This window comes from Camellia sinensis, chromosome 6 (genome assembly GCF_055761805.1).
Source record: "Camellia sinensis isolate YWXY chromosome 6, ASM5576180v1, whole genome shotgun sequence".
Lineage (NCBI taxonomy): Eukaryota > Viridiplantae > Streptophyta > Magnoliopsida > Ericales > Theaceae > Camellia > Camellia sinensis.
This window is the reverse complement of record NC_138966.1, coordinates 173,085,970-173,104,524: the sequence shown is the minus strand read 5'-3', so window position 1 is coordinate 173,104,524 and position 18,555 is coordinate 173,085,970.

Sequence of the window (18,555 nt, the reverse complement as noted above, 5' to 3'; positions counted from 1 at the left end):
AATGTTTTTTAGACACAATTATCATAACTTGTTCTTTGGATGTTTACAAAATACATCTTGCCTTGTTAGCAAAGCAAAAACTTTGATAATTTGTAAAATTTTGTGCTAAATTATATAGATACCAGTGTATATTCGTGCTTAAAAACACGGTGTATACCCGTGCCTTTAGGCACAATACAATTAATTTATCAAAGTCGTTACTAAAATATAAATATAGACCTTGTTAGTTTCAACTTTCAACTTTCAAATGAATTTCCAAACACATTATTGCTTAAGAAGATGATGGTTCACCCTTTGGGAACTCATTCTGTTTGAGCATTCATGAAAATGAGGCCAGAGACAATTATTCTTATCGTGTTGGTACAATAAAAATGTGCAGGTATTCAACTCATCTTGGTAATGAAAAAAAGAAAAGAAACAGAGAATAACATTCTAAACTAAATGTTGCAAGCATTCTATCATTTGGTGTCATAGACAAACCAATTTTCTAATAATTATACTAACCCAACACATTAGTTAAACCATATCTACTATTTTCAATGTGTTTTATTTTGAATTGCAGCAAGGGAATAAAATAAATGGCTTTAGCATAAATAAAAAAAAAAAAAGCGCCTAATATTTGCAAAAGGAAGGATGCCAAAAGTATAGAATAACAAAATTCATCAAGTAAATTCAAGAGAGTCTAGTCCCATAGGAAAACTTTGTTTTACCTTACTTCCAACCTACTGAATATAAAGAAATACTGGTTTCTATAAGGTAGGCAAGAGATCATTGGTGAAATAGCCAGCATTAGATAAATGATAAGGAGTATCAAACGACACTAACTAATGTAGTTCAAAAAAATAAAATTAAAAAAAGCGCACCAATTAATAGGGAGGAAAAATCTAAATCAACAACCAACATAAACACTCAATGGTGCGTTTTTTTTACAATAAATCAAAAAACCAACTCTAATTTGACAACAAAAAGAAAAAGAAGTAAAGCATAACACTCAATGGTGTTCTACACAAAATTAGAAACCCCAACCATCTTCCTCAAACCAGTTCATACACTCAATAATAATCTTCATACACTATCACCACAACCATACTACACTGCTAGCATTAGACAAATGATGAAGAGTAGCCAATTCCAATAAAAATATTCAACATCCATATTAAAAAACATACTCTTCCCAATGTAAAGCAGATTAGGGTCAATCTGGAGAATTAAATGTTTAATTGCAATACAATAACTAGTATAGTTCAGAAAAATAAAAAATAAAAAAAACCGTACCAACTAATAGGGGAAAAAAAACAAAAAACAAAATCCAAATCAACAATCAACATAAATACTCAATGGTGCATTTTTTTTTTTTTTTTTACAATATGTAAAAACCCAAATTTTTAATTATTCTTTAAAATTGATACTAATATTATTTAATTACAGTTGGGAAAACATATGATTTATTTGTATTATTATATGTAATTTTATAAAAACAATGTAATTAATACAAAATTTAGGAGTCAATGTATAAATAAGGAACTAATCTACACTTATCCATTTGAGGGATAAGATTCTAGCTTGATGATGGCTGCAATTAGAGAGGTTACGTGTCACCAAACGTGTTGAGCAAGTAGTCAATTTAGTATAAAAGGGGGAGTGTGGCTGTGAATGGAAAGAAAGAACAAAAAAGAGGAGAAAGGAAAAGAGAAGAAATACTAGAAGTAAAGAAGAAATAGTGGGGTATTCATTTTAAGGTGAGTTATATTATACTTTGAGTCACCATAATATATTTTACGTATGTTTTGACTTACCATAATTTATTTTATACAAGTTATGTTTTATAAATTATTATAGATTATATTAATATTTCAATTACGTGGATTAATTTCTGAATTCTATTTGTTAAAATGAAATCCATGAATATGTTTGTTTAAATTTTAAAGAATATTTGACTATGACCTTTTAAACAATTATATTTTGTAAGTACCACTACGGGAGTCACATGCCTTAGGGGACTTAAATAATCATTGACCTTTGTTTGGTCACTTTGTGACCCTCTATTGTCATGGATCTATTGACCTCTGTTTTGTGCGGAGCAAAGTGCTGTGCGGAGATAAGTGCTACACTATTGTGGGAGCCACCTCTATAATCCGTACGAGCCACCTCTTGAATCCCGACCTCTGCTCTGACTGTCTCTGTTCCGTTTTGTTTGGTACCGTGGTTATGGTTATTTATTTACATAATCTCAGTTTTGCTACTTAAATGATTATTTGTTCAGACTAAGTGATTTTAAATATTTTAGTTACATAACTATCCATGGTTATTTTGTATCCCTTATACTCTTGGCGTAATATTTCTTACTCTTCCATGTGCTTATAGTTGTTTACCAATTTTTAAGAAACAATACAATTCAGAAATAGCTTTTGAAAAATCTTAGATACGGGGCTGCGGAATAGACACACACAGCACTTTTATCATATTTTTTATATGTAAATATCGACCATTTTTGTCAATAAATTTTGTAATAAAAATAGAAACTCCGATGATTATTTTGATACCCTTACTTAAATATTATTTCCACTCGCGTTTATTAATTTGTTCAAGAATTAGCCGGAGGTAACTTCAGTTACTGGTCATCACAATACTTAACCTTTGGGTATGGGGAACGGGTCGTGACCAATAAATCAAAAAACCAACTCTAATTTGACAACAAAAAGAAAAGAAGCAAAGAATAACACTCAATGGTGTTCTACACAAAATTGGAAACTACAACCATCTTCCTCAAACCAGTTCATATACTCAATGATGATCTTCGTACACTATCACCACAACCATACTATACAGCTAGCATTAGACAAATGATGAAGAGTAGCCAATTCCAAAAAACTATTCAACATCCATATTAAAAAACATACTCTCCCTAATGTAAAGCAGATTAGGGTCAATCTGGAGAATTAAATGTTTAATTGCAATACATTAACTAATGTAGTTTAGAAAAATAAAAATAAAAAAGCGCATCAACTAATATGGGGAAAAAAAATCTAAATCAATAACCAACATAAACACTCAATAGTGCGTTGTTTTTTTTTTTTTTTTACAGTAAATCGAAAAAAAAAACTCTAATTTGATAACAAAAAGAAAAGAAGTAGAGAATAACACTCAATGGTGTTTTACACAAAATTGGAAACTACAACCATCTTCCTCAAACCAGTTCATATACTCAATGATGATCTTCATACACTCACCACAATTGGACATATCTCTATAAAGTTACATGTAAAGAGACAATGTAAAATACCTCTGTTTTGATGTTGAATGATGGGTCTCGAAGCCATTGTTGGGAAATTCAAAAACATTTTAAAAAAAATTGTGGGTTTGGGAGAATGAAATTCACATAGAATGTACTAAATTGATTCAAAAAATTGTGGGTTTGGGAGAATGGAACTGAAGAAATATGACCCATAAACAAAACCCTAAAATAAACAAAACCCTAAAAATGGAAAAAAAAAAAAAAAACTAAATCAACAACCAACATAAATTGTAAGTGTCACGATGATTGTTATAAAATTATGAATTAATATGATTTAATTTGAAAATATATGTCTGAATTGGGAAAAATATTTGTTGGGGCTACGACTTTGGAACAGAAATTGACAACCTTAATGGGTTCAGAAACTGAAATTGAGCACATAGGTAGACTAATGGAAATTTTTAGAGCCATTTGGGAAGTTTAATTGAAAATTGATTTCTTCTGATTCGCTAAGCCATATTTGGCTCATCATATGATATATATAGATAGATATATATGAGCCTTAGTGTTAGACTCAACAGAAAATAAAACTCTAAGAGGGAGATGTAGCTCGGCTTTCCGTGCTCCCTTTCGGAAGAATGAAATAGCCCCTACAGTTCGGATTCCACTTGTGTTGGTTCTGAATTTGATTTCACAAGTACAATGTGAAACAGTGGAAACACGAAAAGAGTCCAAATCCGACAATTGCTTTTGAAAAATCGATGTTTCAAATGCCAAAAATAGACTGTTTTGCCAGATATCAGAGTCGCCACTTAAATAATTATTTTGGAAAATTTAGGAAACCCGTGACTCATGCCAAAGGCCATTAGTCCGTCGTTACCAAAGTGTCTTGGTTCGGGAACTTAGGTAGGATAGGGGAAGGTCAATAATGAGCACACCACTCACCCAATCAAAGATCGGTCTCTACTAATTATGATGTGATTCTTATGTACAATATAGTTTTTATTTTATTTTTAACATACAAGTATAGACTAATTTCACTAGAAGTTGGAACGTTTGATTTCATGTTTGTTTTGAAAAAGTGCTTTGAATATGTACCACTTGAAAAAATGATCTCATATATATACATTTAATCAAAGTATCCCAATTTCAGTGAATAGCCTTCATCCACAGGCATTCAAATAATTTAACAATTAAGCATTTAGCCTCATGGTAGTATGTTTGATACGACAACAATCACACTTATGCAATATGCTAAAGCATAAAAACTTACCTCGTACTCCAAGCTAAAAAAAGAACTAGTTAGAAAAATGCATGATCCTAACTATATAATATGGCTAATGCAACACGTACAATATGCAATTAATAAGCTCGGCTACTAGCATGGCATGCGAGTTAATTCAAGGCATGTGATAGCGTATGTATTCAAGTAAAGAGTTTGAATTTGACATTTGAATAATATGATGAGCCGAACTTTTATGCATGCAATACAAGTGGATTCAAACATGAGTATGCTAAATTAAACATGATATTCTTAAACTAACCATCATAAGCTGGTAAATAAAATGGAGAAAGACGTGGGGTTGGAAAACATATACATTATTACAATTTTGTATGCCCTCGTGTAGAAGGGTCCGAATGTCCAAGTGTCCGAATAAATAATTATTACAAATCTGAATGAATAATAATAACTAAAAGGGGACTGTCTAATTTATTACAACAAATAATATGTAATGATTGTGCGATGCTCTTCAGGAATTACTCTGTCTGCCTTGCTGGGATTTGTTCTGTTTCACCCCTAGTCACTGCTTTCAACTAAAAGTGTATTGTTTTGCAATTTATTGGAGCCTTGCTGACCCAAAATGCGACTCAGTCAAGCCCCAAATAAATCCAATCATACCTTGTTTTCTTTGCGAAAATCTGTTTTTTGTGCCTGAGATGAAACAGTGTAAACAGGGTATTCCTAGCCATGTTTGTCTCTTCTACCCTTCTCTATCATAGAAAATACTCAAGAGATGAGTGAACTCGGTTCCCAAACCATCAATGGTTGCAAGTTGGTTTGCATGATGATTTTGGACACGATAGGACAAAGATTAATAAATGAAATGCATAATAACCACCCATCCCTCCTATCATGAAGTGAATTCAAGAAGGGAAGTAGAGACGCTTCAAGGTTCATCAAATTATCATGAATTGATATAAGACGAGCCTTGACACAATAGACTCTGGCATAACGTCTGGCTGTAAAGACGCTTAAAGATTCATCAAAACATCATGAATTGATGTAAGATAAGCCTTGACACAATAAACTCAGTATAACGTCTGATCGAATTCAATCAATTATATTGGTTCTTTATGTCGGTTGATTTATTTTAAACTCAATTTTATTAGCCTCTTTTATATTACCTTTCCTTTTCTTTAATCCATTAAGTCCACGGTGATATTTATGTCCACTAAGTCTGAAACACATTAAAGGGAAACAATTGTCGACTTAACCCGAGGAAATAAACCTTATTTTCTTCAAGGGAAATTACAAAGGAAGAGTCAAACTTATTTACCAGTTAGGGATTTCAACTCAAACCCAAGATGCGCAACAAGAACTAGTCAAACTCAGAAGAGTGATACTGACTTCAAAAAACCCAAAGTGAGCAATAATAACTTAAAATCCAAACTTGATAATAAGTGATAATGACACTTTCCTTGGTGATTTCCAAGGGTCAATTAATCCCTTAAAAGTAAACACACTGATAATAAAAAGAACTGAAAAAAATAAATTATTGTACTTTAGTTTAAAAAAGTTTTTATGCCTTTGGTGGTGAACCTCTTAAGATATTAAATCATTAAGCAAGAGAAAAGTTTATTTCTTGTACTTGAACCATAATCTTAATTGTTCACAACTTTTTAATTAAAATAATCGAAGAATGGAGGGAGGTTGCAGAGGTGATTATGCAAAGTTGATTAATTGGTTAATATAACACAAACATAATATATGAAACAAACTTATTGAAATAAATTAAACAGCCCCTAAATAACATACAATAGTGCTGAAATTAAACTATAGAAGATGCACAATTATAGAGAGATTAAAGCTAGTACAAGTATGAGGAAGGGTGGCTAACCCCTCCCCACTTTTACAATTTCAAATCACATAGTTTAGATGTTGAAAAAAATTCCCAAAACAATCCCAAATCAGCCCCAAAACAGTGGCAAAAGTTGACGAAAACAAGTGGGAAAACAAGGATTTAAGCTAGGAGTAAGGGACAAGCAAAGGGGATTAACCCTTCCACCTTTGGGTAGCTTTTAATCACAAGTTTCAGCCCTCAAAACAGTCCAAAAATAGTATGAAAACACAAGAAAAAGATGAACAAAGATTGAAATAAAAGCAAGAAAGTTCTACCTCTTGTAGAGAAGGTGTTCTTGTTATAAATCAAACTTGATTCCAAAGCACCTTCAAGTTTGAGTATGATTTTTAATTCTCAAATCAAGTTCAAGTTCAAGCTCTTGTATGGTCGTATGGATTATATGAGAGCTTCAAGCCTTGTGGAAGAACAATAAGGATGATAGCTTTGATTTTTTCTAACTCTTGATATTTCTAACTCACTCTTGATATTTCTAACTCGCTTGATATTGATTTGATCTCTCTAACCAAATTCTATATATGTTTTTCAGCCTCTTACAACAGTCTGAACCTTGTTATTTATAGGCCCCGAGCAGGTTTGATCAAAATATCTGCAGAATTGGGCAGCTGGCAAAACACTGCTGAATCTGTCTAAACAGTCAAGAGGTCCGACCGGATGTTGATATCTTCAGCCGGATATCACTTAGGTCCGGCCGGACTTCAATGTATTTCCACTGTCTCTTACTTTCAAGTTCAATACAGGTTGACACAAGGTGCAATATTGAAATTCCAGAGTAGAAATTATAGTGGGTATGGCAGGTTAGAATTGTTTAGAACTCGAACTCGAATTCTTTTATTGAGAATTTAAACCACTGACTTAATGTAATCGTCATCATCGAGTACTCGGAATCAAGCGCCTAAGTCTTACGAGCGGTCAAAATTGGGGTGTCTACAGGAAACTTCTAGAGACTAAGAGAAAGAAAAAGATAAGAAGAGGAAGAAGAAGATCCAAGAGGGGATTAAGCCAAATCTTCACCAAATCAAGCATCTAAGGTGAGAATCCATCCATAATCTCTTGAAACTAAGTGGAATTAAAGAGTTGAGTAGTGTAAATGTTGGTTAGAACTTACATGAGTTTAAAGAGAGGAATTGTAATCATTCATGGCATTTTCATGTTTAATCACTTGTTTTCTTGCATCAATTTTCAAATGGAAGGGAAACTCCATAGGAGTTTATGTTTTGCAACTCAAGAATGCAAGGTTTGAAGATTTACATTTCAATTCAAGTGTTTGCTTTCTATATGGAAATTAGTTTGATCAAACTATGATTTTGTTTGAAGCTAGAAATTGATCATTTACCATGTTTTCATGAGTTTGTGGTCTTGATTTTCATGAACTTGAAGTTGATTTTGCAAAAGATTGAGTTCCCTTTCAAAGCAGATTTTTGGACTGGAATTATACCCAGACTGCTCGAGCGGCCAATCCCTTTTTGGCCAAACTTGCATTCTGAAGTTCCACCGCTCATGTGGCCAAGGCCATCGCACGAGTGGCTAGGCCACAGTACGTGCGGCCAAACAGGGCAGTTTTTCGATTTTGTTTCCTTTCCATTTTTTGATTTCCGGGCCTTTATTTACACGGTTTTTACGTGTCATATACATCCATATGCATTGCATGAGCATAAAAGAAATTAAGAAAGAATAAAAATGCTTTATCAGATATGTAACGAATGAACCGATTGAACGAATTAAAGAAAATGTATTTTGTTGTGCTTGGTTATATTTCTGTAGGTTGAACTGGTAAGGTGGATTATCCGACCAAGCACTGTAAGTAACAATGTTGTAAAGTTATATTTATTTATTTTCGTCTGCCATTGTTAAGGATTGCTTCGATATGATTTACTGAGTAAATGAACTCATGTAATATGTTCACGTAGCCCTTACCCGGGGGTAATAATACCGTGATATAAGTTCATGTGGCCCTTACCCGAGGGTGACAATACCATGGTATATGTTCACGTGGCCCTTACCTGGGGGTGATAATACCGCGATATATGTTCACGTGGCCCTTACCCCGGGAGTGACAATATCATGGTATATATTCACGTGGCCCTTACCCGGGGGTGACAATATCGTGATATATGTTCATGTGACCCTTACTTGAGGGTAATAATACCGTGGAATATGTTCACGTGGCCCTCACCTGGGGGTAATAATACCATGGCTTTATGCATATGAGATATTGGTTTATATAATCATTTGTACCAACTATGATCTTAAAGACCACTACATATACACGGGGCCCTTAGGCAATAATACCATGGCTTTATGTATATAAGATATTGGTTTATATAATTGTTTGTACCAACTATGATCTTAAAGATTGCTACATGTACACGTGGCCCTATGACTGCTATGCTTGCATTTAACGAACATGCTACTGCTTTGTGAACGGACTTGTTATAGTAATTAATTGATTTTAATGTCTTCATCCATAACTTCTTTACGCATTTGTTATTCACTGGGCTTTAACTCACTGTTTTTATGTATATATATACATGAGCATTCTGGAGGACAAGCCTAAGAGAGGTCTTTAGCCGAGCCACCGTTTTGAAGCTTACTGGGTTTTAGTGCCTCCGGGTTAAGGCTAGGCCATGATGACCGTTAGCAAGTGTTGGTCTCGGTTTCTTCATGTATGTGTTTTGCATAAGATGTTATAAGATATGTATGTGTATATGGGTAAATTAACATTTATGTATGTACATGTTTGTTTATATAGATGCACAGCTCATTGGACTATTGGTATTGTTGTATATTACTTCCGTAGCCCTATTTATTTTTGATCTGTACAGGAAGGCCTTTGGTAATCTCGGATTACTAGCCGGTTACGATGCCAAACTTTTAGGAGCGAGTTTGGGTTGTGACATAAACACTCAATGGTGTGTTTTTTTTAACAGTAATTCAAAAAACCAACTCTAATTTGACAACAAAAAGAAAAGAAACTGAGAATAACACTCAATGGTATTCTACACAAAATTAGAAACCACAACCATCTTCATCAAACCAGTTCATACACTCAATGATGATCTTCATACACTATCACCACAATTTGACATATCTCTATAAAGTTACATGTCAAGAAACAATGTAAAATACCTTTGTTTTGGTGTTGAACGATGACTCTTGAAGTCACTGTTGGAAAATTCAAAAACATTAAAAAAAAATTATAGGTTTAGGAGAATGGAATTCAAATAAAATGTATTAGATTGATTCAAAAAATTGTGGGTTTGAGAGAATGGAACTAAAGAAAAATGACCCATAAACAAAACCTTAAAATAATCTGTTTCGAAGAACTGAATAACTGAAGAAAAACCAATAAAGAGACATTGTAAAATATCTCTGTTTTGGTGTTGAACGATGGGTCTTGAAGCCACTGTTGGGAAATTCAAAAACATTAAAAAAAATTGTGGGTTTGGAAGAATGGAATTGAACGAAAATGTATTAGACTGATTCAAAAAACTAGAGCCCAACCTAAATGACCCGTAAATAAAAGCCTAAAATAACCTGTTTGATTATCAAACAATTATCAGAACCTTGAAAACAGTTACAGCTCGACAGAGAGAGAAGGGGAGAGGCAGAAATTGAGTGAAACACAACATACCAAAACATTGAAACAATTCTGAAGCAGAAAAAAAAGACTGAAACAATTAGCGATCTTACCTTGCGGGCCGAGTTTGAGAGGCAGAAAGAATAGGGTGGGTAGGAAAAAAGAAGAAAGAGAGGGAGATAGAGATAAATAGGGAATAAGAAGGAGACGTGGGTAGGTGGAAGGCTGATAAAGAGAAATGTTTGGGCAGGAACTAAATGTATCTGAACCATTAATATATACTCAAGATTGATCTAGACCATTAAAATCAAATGTATCATTTTGATACATTTTCAAAAGCAATCCTGCTTTATTATATAGATTATATAAATATCAAAATTTGACAATTTTAATGACAATCTCATCAAAACACTTAGCTGCTATAATATAGTTATGACGGTTGAAATAACAGTCGTATTTGAGTTACTAAATAATTTAATTAATATTATCACATTTATTTAGTTAACAGTAATGTACGATCTTTTCGCAAAATATTAAAAGGTGTTCGTGAAGGCATTGTAGGAGACACAACGGGAAAGGTCACAACATGACCCATCATTTAAGGATTTGTTTGAAAATAATTTTTTTAGTATGATTTTTTGACTAATTTAGGCTTCGTTTGGCATGTAATAGTTTTAGCCTAAAAGTTAAAAAGTTACTAAAAACCAAGAAGCCTATAACCTATACTAAAAAGTCAAATATTTATTTTTTTTCTCTACTTTTTGCACATATTTTCATAAAAAATAAAAAATCATTCCAAACATACTATTTTTTATCTCATATTTAGCGAAAAAGTCAAGCAGTTATTAAAATAGTCTATTCCCAAATAAGGCCTTAATCTGACTAAATTAGTTTCGTTTGGGACGAATTTTTTGATTTTTTTGATTTTTTTGAATGTGATATTTTACGTTATTGACTTATTTAATTTTATTATTATTTAATTTAATTTAATTAATTAATTAATTTTTTTGTAGTTAATCTCAACTAATCTCCCATCATGTTGTCAAACGGTAGGGGTGTAAAAATGGCTCAAAACCCGCCCAAAGCTCGAGGTGGGCCCGGCTCGTTTCGGCCCGGTTAAGCCCAGGCCCGAGCCCAGTACCTTGGGCCTGGGCCTTCCATTTTGGGGCCCGGCCCATTAGCCTGACACGACCCAAAAAAAAATCGAATCCTGTGGACGGCCCGGCCCAACCATCAAACCCTATCTCTATCATTGATCAAATTTCAAAAAATAAAAATAAAAAACAACTTACGATAGTTAAATGATTAAAAAAATAATAAATAAATAAATAAAAAGATTAATCTTATAAAAATAAAAAAATAAAAAAAACTAAATAATTAAATAAATTAAAAAATTGATCTTAAAAAAATAAAAAAAATTAAATAAAAATTAATATAATTAAATAAATAACATTAATAATTTAAAAATAAAACAAAAATTAATAATAATTTATTAAATTAAAATCAAATTAATAATTGTTTGATGGAAAATGATGATATAATGTATCACGCCAGTGGCAGTGCACAGACAGTCTGTGTGTGTGCGGCTAGCCTTATTTTTATTTTTATTTTTTTAATTTCTTACTTCATTCATTGTTTGATGGGTGGGAAAGTGTACCTGTACCTAACGTGAAAGAAGAAAAAAAAAATTATATATATATATATATATATATATATATTTACTAAGTTGAAAGGTAATACTGAGCCCATGGGGGCTCACCACGAGTCTCATTTTGATAATCTAAACCGCTGAATATGTAGAACTCTTCCATTGCTATATGTCTGTAAAAAATCACGTTAATCGAATATCGCTAACTATATGATCAAATCAATTTGGTATAAAAATGCATGGTGTTATAGTTAATGGTTGAAAAAAAACTAATCCGATCAGATAGTTATAGATATCCGATCAACGTGATTTTTTACAAACATATAATACTCGACGAATTGTACACATTGCACGATTCCGATTAGCAAAATGGGGCCCGTGATGGCTCCCACTGGCCAAAGAGCACCGTCCAAATGGTTCCCCGAAAAAGAGGCAACAATTTCCTAAAACTTTGCCATGCCACCGTACAGCCCCTACCTACTATTATAGTACCAGCCTAGCCTCAATTTTGAGCCGTTGCATTGCAAATTTGCATCTCCTACAACTCAAACGGATATACATAAAACGATCATAATTCAAACGGTTAGATTTCAAACTACTATAAATATATTTCAGTTTTCAAAATAAATTTCACAACAAATCATTCTCTCTCTCTCTCTCTCTCTCTCTCTCTTAAAGTCTCTCAATCTCTCTCAACTCTCAATTAATTTTGAAGTGTCATCCCTAAGTGGCTATTGCAATTGTGCAACAAGAAACTTTTAGCAGAATAAGAAAATTTCTATATCGCATTCGCCAGTCGGTAACATTAATTAGTTTAATTAAATTTATTAACTACTCATTTTTTTCATTAATTATTTATGCACATATATTAATTATTATTTTTTACTGATTGAATTTACACATTATTTAAATTAATTGTTAATTCTTATATATCGTTTTACATGCATTACTATGAATCCTAATATGCCTAATGTTTATGTCGATGTTGATACATATGCTACACCACATGAATCTGTTGATTCTCCTTCTAATATCCCTCTTCCAATAGTTGGATCATCATCTAGGAGCAGAAGTAGTAGTATTTGGGAACATTTTAAAAAAATATCTATAAATAATCCTGATGGCACAATTACATTTAAAGCAAAATGTAAATATTGTGCACATTTACTTAGTGCTGCATCTGCACGAGGTACTAGTCATTTAAAAAGGCATTCTGACAAACATTTACAAAGTAAACAACCTGGTATTCTGTCACGACCCAAACCCGGCCCTATGGGTTTAGCACCGTAACCGGCCAGTAATCCGAGATTACTGAAGGCCTGCAGAACAGTAATACAGTAATACAGAGTACAGGGCCTGGCGGAAGCCAAAACAGTAAATAAACAATGCCCAATGAGCTGTGACAGTCTGTATGCAAAAAGACTTCTCATACATTTATACATAAATAGTACAGAACAGTATACACACTATTTACAATCATTCAAACTAAGGACTCAATCCCTGCATAACAGTACAGTAAACATTCGGTCTATACAAAACAGTAAGACAGTACAGAAGGGGGAATTGTAAAACACCCCTAAGCCTTAACAGGATAGGCTCGGAACCTCGCAGTGAGGCACATAGGCTGGCTTGACAAAACTGGAGTAACCCTGACGCTCCTAGCAGCGGTCTGGTGCCTGAACACCTACATATATATATGAGCAGTGAGCTAAAGCCCAGTGAATAACATAATGCGTAAAGAGGTTAAGAATGAATGTCCTTACAGTATGAAAACAATTCAATTAAACAGTATTTCAGTTGTTCAGTCAGTACAGTCATATGTGGTACACCCATTAGCATAACAGTACAGTAAGCAGTAGGTCTTAAAAGACCGAACAGTAATGATGGCCATCAGTCAGTAAACAGTAGTGGTTCCAACAAGGGAACCGACAGAGATTTCTGTCATAGTAACAGTAAGCAGTAGGTGCTAAGGATGCCACAATACAGTTCAGAATATAGGACATACATTCATTCAGTTAACAGTAATCAGTTCAGAAAACAGTACAGTTCAGTTATTCAGAAGATAATCATTTGTGAACATATCTTTACACAATCGTTACTCACAGAGTTTGGGCTACAGTATGCTAGAGCGTGCCTCCCCAGTCGCCAACCCTACACAGTTAACAGATTAAACACACTAAGCTACACAGCTGGAAAAGATTAATGCCTCGGTGTGTTCTACATCTATATCCTTAGTAAGATGCCTTAAACTAGGCCTAAGAATGCCTAGGATGAGATGAGGATGCAAAGATGTGATCAGAAAACAGTTTTAGAATTTTCAGAAAAACAGAGTCCCGCTCGAGTGCAGGTTTACCCGCTCGAGCGGACACGCAACAAAGGTACACGCTCGAGCGTCAACTCTCCCGCTCGAGCGTACTGTAAAAGTACTGGATGGGTGAAATCTTCGCTCGACGCCCGCTCGAGCTTGAGACACACGACTCCGCTCGAGCGCCCAATCCTCCGCTCGAGCGGACTGTAAAACAGTGCAGAGAAAATACTGGATGCTCGGATTCCACGCTCGAGCGCCAATTTCCCCGCTCGAGCGGAAGTGCAAAATCTGGGAATTCCAGATTGCACCTCCAAGCCAAAACCAGGTTCAAATGTATCAAAACTAATCCTCTTGGGCCCATTTTTCTGGAAAACCTTTATAAACACATAGAATAACATGGTTCAAAGCTCAATTTGAGAAATCAAAGCCCAAGGGTGTTATTCAAACTCAATTTCAAATCAATATCAAGAACAATATGAACATGCAAACATGCATGAATTTTAAACAACTTCAAAGTTCAATTTGATGCTCTAAAGGAGCCGATTGATCCAAAAACAAGTTGAAAACATGGACCATTACAAGGTTATGGACATGCATGTACCATTTTACCATGAAATCAACTCACAACTCAACAATTCAAACATGCATGCATGAAATGAGCTTCAATTCATCATGTATGAACTAAAACATGACTTAGCTCTACAATTAATCATGAACCATGCAAGAATTAGCTCAAACACAAGAATGAGAAGATGAAATCCTTACCTAAGTCTTGGAATTAGAAGACTAAGAGCTCAAATATGTAATCTATACTTCAATTACTAAGCAATTCTTCAAGTTCCCAAGCAATTCAAGATGAACAATTCAATCTCTCACTCCCTCTCTTCTCTCTAAGTCGGCAAAGCAAGGAGAAAGGCTGATGAAATTATGTTGTTGTTTAAGTACAAGGCTCTCAAAGGTGTTGAGCTAGTGGCCCACTAGGGTTAGTTTGGTAATTAAGTCCAAAACTTGCAATCCATCAATATTTAATCTAATTTAATCATACCTAATCAGTTTTCAGATAAATACACCATAAGATCACATTAATTATGAGGATCATAAAACATCAATCAATTCCCAGTTCGGCCGCCGATAAGGCCTTCAATTAGCAGTTTAAACCTAAAACGTGAACAGATCAAATAAACAATCTAACAGATAGAATACAGATTAACGCACATACTCAGTCAATTCAGTTCCAGTTTTCAGTCAGTCAGTTCAGTACTTTAATCAGTTCAATTATCAGTCATAATCAGTTCAGTTCAACGGTAATCAATGGTTATTCGGTAAACAGTGACGAGGGTTATTACATATTCGAAGTCAAATGCAATTAGGGGCTTCATCAACTGGTAATTTGCAAACATTTTCATATGATTCTATATGTACACAAAATTCTGTAGTTGATTATATTATTAAAAAAGAACAACCTTTTAGTACTAGTGAATGTCCTGATTTTACCGAAATGATTCACGAAAGTTTTGCATCGCAATATCAAAGTTTTCAAGATTTACTACTAGAAACAGGATTTTAAAGAAATTTGAGGATATTAAAAGTGAATTATTTGATATCTTTAAAAATTTGAATGAAAGAGTTTGTTTAACATCTAATCTGTGGTCAAATAATGGTTTTGAATATCAATGTATTTATTGATAATAATTGGAAATTAAATAAACGAATTATTTTATTTAAATTAGTTAAACTTTCATACACTGGTCATTCGCTTGGTGTAGAAACAATAAATGTATTATATGAGTGGGCTTTACAAAATAAAATATTTACGATTAGTTTAGATAATGCATCATATTATAATCAAACTGTAGCCCATTTAAAATCAATTTTACAATTACTTGTTGATGGTGATTTATTTCATGTTCGTTATTGTGTCCATATTTTAAATTTGATTGTTAAAGAAGCTATGCATGTATACAAAACTTCTGTACTTGTAATAAAAAATACAGTTGTTACTATTATGTCTTCTGGTAATCGAATTTCAGAATATAGAAAAATTTGTCAACGAGAAAATATATCATTTAAAAAATTAATTTTAGATGTAGATAGTAGGTGGAATTTAACATATAATATGTTAAAAATAGCTTGTAAACAAAGAAGAGCAATAGATTTATTTTTTGCAACAACATCAATAGGAGTAGTACTGACACCCACAGAACTTAATTGGCGGCAAGTAGCATTGTAAAAAGATTTTTTAAAAGTTTTCGATACTTCAACAAAATTATTTTCTTATATATATATTCCTACTTCACCATTTGTTTTACATTTGTTAGCAGAAATAATTAAAGTTTTCGTAAAATATATAGGTAATGAACTTTATGTAACCATTATTACTTCAATGAAAGAAAAATTTGATAAATATTTTCATCATTTGCCTCATCTATTAGGTTTAGTTTAGCTATAATAATTGATCCTAGGTGTAAAGAAGTTGGTTTACAATAATTTTTAGAGCGTATTTTCGCTGATCAAATATAGTTTGCCCCTATTATGCAAACATGCAATAGATTATTTCAAGAATATAGGGCAGTTGCAGCTACATCTGTATCTGTAAATACACCTACACACACTACACTAGCAGTCCAATCTCGAGACGTGAGATTAAGTATTTTCATAACAATAAAAAGTAGAAGAATATCTCAACAAACAAGTGTAAGTAGTTCTGAACTACAACGTTATTTGAAAAGCTCGTCAGTGGATGATTCTGATAATTTTGACATTTTGGAATGATGGAAACAAAATGAGTCTATGTGGCCTGTACTTTCACAGATGGCCCGTGATATACTAACCATTCCTATTTCTACAGTTGCTTCAGAAACAGCTTTTAGTGCAGGTGGACGGGTGCTGAGTGACTACATGAGCAGGCTTTCACCCGAAATGGTTGAGGTATTGATAATATCCAAGGATTATATGCACGCGGTTACAAGAAGACAAAATATTAGTGAAAATGAGTGAATTCAATATGATTTGGATGATATATCATCGGGCAACCAGACTGAAATGTCTGTCTCCTCTGATGATTGATCAACAATTTATTTTTTACTATTTCATTTCATTTCATTTTTTTCTTGGTTTTTGTTTGTTTGTTTTTTTTTTTTTTTTGTATTAGATTATTGAGGTAAAGTATAATTGTCATGACCCGAACCTGCCCCTATGGGTTAAGGCCATAACCGGCGAGTAATCACGAGATTACCTACGACCTCAAAACAAATAAGACGAAACTCATCAGAGTAAAAGGGGCCAAACGGAAGTAAATTTAAAACTTTGTCCATAGAGCCGTGCTTATATGCACATCATAACATTCCATAAAAATACATGTTAATAACTCACAACGAAATACAGTACCATAACGTTCTGTACAGACAGGATCATTCAAGACTAAGTCAACCCACGAAAACTATATACGGACATATACAAAAACTTCGCCAACATGACAAAATATAAATGCATAACAAAAGGGCGAGGGCGAGTCTCGTGCGTGAGACGCAAGGGCTGACTCTTCAACACCTTTGTTGTCCCACACAGACTTCACTGGGGCTGGGTTTGGACTCCTCTTGGCTCACCTACAAACACATGAATGAGCGAGAGCGATAGCCCAGTGAATAATATCAAACAAGAATATACATTGGAACAATATACATCAAACGACCTTGGGCCCAATTTGCATTTCTAACTAATACATACATACATAAACATATGTAAGTTAAGTAACTGAGGTTCCAAACACATCATATGGCCTCGGGCCCAATTCATTCATGTCCATCGGCCTTCGGCCAACATTTATTATCAAACGGCCTTCGGCCCACATTTATTATCAAATGGCCTCCGGCCCATATACACTTACGTGTCAAACGGCCTTCAGCCCATACACACTTTCGTGTCAAACGGCTCATAGGCCTTCCATATCAAACTGGCTCATAGGCCTTTCATATCAAACTAGCTCATAGGCCTTTTATATCAAACTGGCTCATAGGCCTTTCGTATCAAACTGGCTCATAGGCCTCTTATATCAAACTGGCTCATAGACCTTTTGTATCAAACTGGCTCATAGGCCTTTTATATCAAACTTGTCCACCATTCAATATTAATGAACTTTACAAAACTTACACAGAAGTAAGCAATTGGACAACAATATGTATTTCAGATATTACTCACAGTGATCGGCTTGTGGATTTGCCCTGGAGCTTGACCCTACACATCACATAACACGTATGGGTCACAAGTAATTCAATCCGTTCTAAATTCACATTTTCCTCTTTAGGCTTCAGTCTTATCTCTTTAACTCAGTTACAATGCTCAATGTATGCCTAAGAGTGCTTACAAGTGAAAGGGAACGGAAAAACAGAATACAGAATGCATTTTCAAAATTTCAGAAAATAGGGTCCCCGCTTGAGCGTGGACTTCCCTTCTCGAGCGGACCCTTAAGGCCTGCAAAAGCACTGGTTGCATGAAAAATAAGCTCGAGCGTGGGATAGGGCGCTTGAGCGGAATTCCTATCTAAGTAGCTCCCCCGCTCAAGCGTGAACTCACCCGTTCAAGCGGACACCAAGTCTGCAAAAAGTACTAGGAGCACGTTTTTCCCGCTCGAGCGGCCATTTCCCT